The sequence below is a fragment of the Pseudophryne corroboree genome, chromosome 4 (genome assembly GCF_028390025.1).
Source record: "Pseudophryne corroboree isolate aPseCor3 chromosome 4, aPseCor3.hap2, whole genome shotgun sequence".
Lineage (NCBI taxonomy): Eukaryota > Metazoa > Chordata > Amphibia > Anura > Myobatrachidae > Pseudophryne > Pseudophryne corroboree.
The window spans coordinates 943,598,941-943,603,683 of record NC_086447.1 but is presented as its reverse complement, the minus strand read 5'-3'; positions in this window follow the sequence as shown (position 1 = coordinate 943,603,683).

The following is a 4,743-nucleotide window of genomic DNA, read 5'->3' as shown; positions in this document are numbered from 1 at the left end:
GAGATATTTCAACTCCACCGTTTTGAGTGGTTCAAACCAGTGGGATTTCAGGAAACTTAACACCACGTTAAGATCCCAAAGTGCCACTGGAAGCACAAAAGGAGGTTGAATATGCAGCACTCCCTTTACAAACGTCTGAACTTCAGGTAGAGAAGCCAACTCCTTTTGAAAGAAAATGGACAGGGCCGAAATCTGGACCTTAATGGAACCCAATTTTAGGCCCAAATTCACTCCGGACTGTAGGAAGTGAAAGGAAAACGGCTCAGCTGGAATTCCTCCGTAGGAGCATTCCTGGCCTCACACCAAGCAACATATTTATGCCATATACCGTGATAATGTTGAGCTGTCATGTCCTTCCTAGCCTTTATTAGCGTAGGAATGACCTCATCCGGAATGCCTTTCACTGCTAGGATCCGGCGTTCAACCGCCATGCCGTCAAACGCAGCCGCGGTAAGTCTTGGAACAGACAGGGCCCCTGTTGCAACAAGTCCTGTCTTAGAGGAAGAGGCCACGGGTCCCCTGTGAGCATTTCTTGCAGATCTGGATACCAAGTCCTTCGTGGCCAATCTGGAACAATGAGTATTGTTCTCACTCCTCTTTTTCTTATTATCCTCAGCACCTTGGGTATGAGAGGAAGAGGAGGAAATACATAGACCGACTGGTACACACACGGTGTTACCAGGGCGTCCACAGCTATCGCCTGAGGGTCTCTTGACCTTGCGCAATACCTCTGTAGCTTTTTGTTGAGGCGGGATGCCATCATGTCCACCTGTGGCAGTTCCCACCGACTTGTAATCTGTGCGAAGACTTCCTGATGAAGTCCCCACTCTCCCAGGTGGAGGTCGTGTCTGCTGAGGAAGTCTGCCTCCCAGTTGTCCACTCCCGGGATGAACACTGCTGACAGTGCGCTTACATGATTCTCCGCCCAGCGAAGAATTCTGGTGGCTTCCGCCATCGCCACCCTGCTCCTTGTGCCGCCTTGGCGGTTTACATGAGCCACTGCAGGGATGCTGTCTGACTGAATCAGAACCGGTTGGTCGCGAAGCAGGGTCTCCGCTTGACATAGGGCGTTGTATATGGCCCTTAGTTCCAGGATGTTGATGTGAAGGCAAGTCTCTTGACTTGACCACAGACCTTGGAAATTTCTTCCCTGTGTGACTGCACCCCAACCTCGGAGGCTTGCGTCCGTGGTCACCAGGACCCAGTCCTGAATCCCGAATCTGCGGCCCTCGAGAAGGTGAGCGCTCTGCAGCCACCACAGGAGTGACACCCTGGCCCTGGGGGATAGGGTGATTAACCGATGCATCTGAAGATGCGATCCGGACTACTTGTCCAGTAAGTCCCATTGAAAGGTCCTCGCATGGAACCTGCCGAAGGGAATAGCCTCGTATGATGCCACCATCTTACCCAGGACTCGAGTGCAGTGATGCACTGACACCTGTTTTAGTTTTAATAGGTTCCTGACCAGTGTCATGAGTTCCTGAGCTTTCTCTATCGGGAGATAAACCCTTTTCTGGTCTGTGTCTAGAATCATGCCCAGGAAAGGCAGACGAGTCGTAGGAACCAACTGCGACTTTGGAATATTCAGAGTACAGCCGTGTTGCCGTAACACTTCCAGAGAAAGTGCGACGCTGTTCAGCAACTGCTCTCTTGATCTCGCTTTTATGAGGAGATCGTCCAAGTACAGGAGTACCATCATTTCCGCCATTACCTTGGTAAATATTCTCGGTGCTGTGGAGAGACCAAACGGCAACGTCTGAAATTGGTAATGACAATCCTGTACCATAAATCTGAGGTACGCCTGATGAGGTGGATAAATGGGGACATGAAGGTATGCATCCATTATGTCCAGAGACACCATAAAATCCCCCCCCTTCCAGGCTTGCGATGACCGCTCTCAGCGATTCCATCCTGAACTTGAACCTTTTCAGGTATATGTTCAGGGATTTTAAATTCAATATGGGTCTGACCGAACCGTCCGGTTTCGGGACTACAAACATGGTCGAATAATAACCCCTTCCCTGTTGAAGGAGGGGAACCTTGACCACCACCTGTTGAAGATACAATTTGTGAATTGCAGTTAACACTATTTCCCTCTCGTGGGGGGCAGCTGGTAGGGCCGATTTGAGGTATCGGTGAGGGGGCATCTCTTCGAATTCCAGCTTGTATCCCTGAGACACAATTTCTATTGCCCAGGGATCCACCTGGGAGTGAACCCACTTGTGGCTGAAATTTCGAAGACGTGCCCACACCGGGCCTAGCTCCGCCTGTGGAGCCCCAGCGTCATGCGGTGGATTTTGTAGAGGCCCGGGAGGACTTCTGTTCCTGGGAACTAGCTGTGTTGTGCAGCTTCTTTCCTCTGCCCCTGCCTCTGGCAAGAAAGGACGCACCTCGGACTTTCTTGTTTTTCTGTGATCGAAAGGACTGCATTTGATAATACGGTGCTCTCTTAGGCTGTGAGGAAATATATGGCAAAAAATTTGACTTTCCAGCAGTAGCTGTGGAGACCAGGTCCGAGAGACCCTCCCCAAACAATTCCTCACCCTTGTAAGGTAAAACCTCCATATGCCTTTTTGAGTCGGCATCACCTGTCCATTGCCGAGTCCACAGGACCCTTCTGGCAGAAATCGACATAGCATTTATTCTAGAACCCAGTAGACTAATGTCTCTTTGAGCATCTCTCATATAAAGGACAGCGTCTTTAGTATGCCCCAGGGTCAACAATATAGTATCCTTGTCTAAGGTATCAATTTCCTCAGATAAGGTATCGTCCATGCTGCTACAGCACTACACACCCAGGCCGACGCGATCACCGGCCTTAGTAAGGTACCTGAATGTGTATAAATGGACTTCAGGGTACCCTCCTGCTTTCTATCCGCAGCATCTTTGAGGGTAGCCGTATCCTGGGACGGCAGGGCTACCTTCTTGGATAAGCGTGTTAGAGCTTTGTCCACACTAGGGGAGGATTCCCAGCGCAACCTGTCCGTTGGCGGGAAAGGATACGCCATAAGCATCCGTTTGGAAATCTGCAGTTTTTTATCTGGAGATTCCCAAGCCTTTTCACATAACTCGTTTAGCTCATGTGAAGGGGGAAAGGTCACCACCTGCCTTTTTTCCCCATACATATGAACCCTCTTGTCAGGGACTGGGGTTTCCTCTGTGATGTGCAATTGCTATAATCATATAACGGATGGATTTAGCCAATTTTGGCTGTAACTTTGCATAATCGTAATCGACACTGGAGTCAGAATCCATGTCGGTATCTGTGTCAACAATTTGGGATAGTGGGCGCTTCTAAGACCCTGACGGCCTCTGCGACATAGGATCAGGCACAGGTTGGGACCCTGACTGTCCCGAGGCTTTTTTTTTTCTAACCTCTTATGCAAGGAATTAACATTATCATTTAAAACCTTCCACATATCCACCCAATCAGGTGTCGGCGCCGTCGGCGGAGACACCACATTCATTTGCTCCCGCTCTGCTTCCACATAGCCTTCCTCATCAGACATGTCGACACAAGCGTACCGACACACCACACACATACAGGGGGTGCTCTTTTTGAAGACAGTTACCCCACAAGGCCCTTTGGAGAGACAGAGAGAGAGTATGCCAGCACACACCCCAGCGCTATATGTCCCAGGAATCACACAGTAACTAGTGTTAATCCAGTAGCTGCTGTATATATTGTGTTTTGTGCCTAATTATGTGCCCCCCCCCCTCTCTTTTTTCCCTCTTCTACCGTGTATCTGCAGGGGATATCCTGGGGAGCTTCCTCTCAGCTGAGCTGTGGAGAAAAAATGGCGCTGGTGAGTGCTGAGGAAGAAGCCCCGCCCCCTCGGCGGCGGGCTTCTGTCCCGCTTAAATATGCAATTTTTGGCGGGGGCTCATACATATATACAGTGCCCAGCTGTATATATGTTTAACTTTTGCCAAAAGAGGTCCCAAATGCTGCCCAGGGCGCCCCCCTGCGCCCTACATCCTTACAGTGACCGGAGTATGTGAGGTGTGTGGGAGCAATGGCGCACAGCTGCAGTGCTGTGCGCTACCTCAGTGAAGATCATGGAGTCTTCTGCCGCCTGTGAAGTCTTCTTTGCTTCTCATACTCACCCGGCATCTGTCTTCAGGGGGACGGCGGCGCGGCTCTGGGATCGGACAACGAGGGTGAGATCCTGTGTACGATCCCTCTGGAGCTAATGGTGTCCAGTAGCCTAAGAAGCAGGACCTATCTGCAGAGAGTAGGGCTGCTTCTCTCCCCTCTGTCCCACGATGCAGGGAGTCTGTTGCCAGCAGAGCTCCCTGAAAATAAAAAACCTAACAAAATACTTTCTTACATCAAGCTCAGGAGAGCTCACTGAAAAGCACCCATCTCGTCTGGGCACAGATTCAAACTGAGGTCTGGAGGAGGGGCATAGAGGGAGGAGCCAGTGCACACCAGAACCTAAATTCTTTCTTAAAGTGCCCATGTCTCCTGCGGAGCCCGTCTATCCCCATGGTCCTTACGGAGTCCCCAGCATCCACTAGGACGTTAGAGAAACATACATACTTACCTGTGTTGACACAAAGCACTCGGTCCTCTTCTCCAGTAGAATCCAGGGGGGGTACCTGAAAAGAAATATTAACTTACAAAAATCCAGTGATGATCGGTCCTCTTCTTCAAAGTTATAATCCAGGGACTAGGACAAAAAACAAACGCTTACCCGAACCCACGCACTGAAAGGGGATCCATGTTTACACATGTATCCC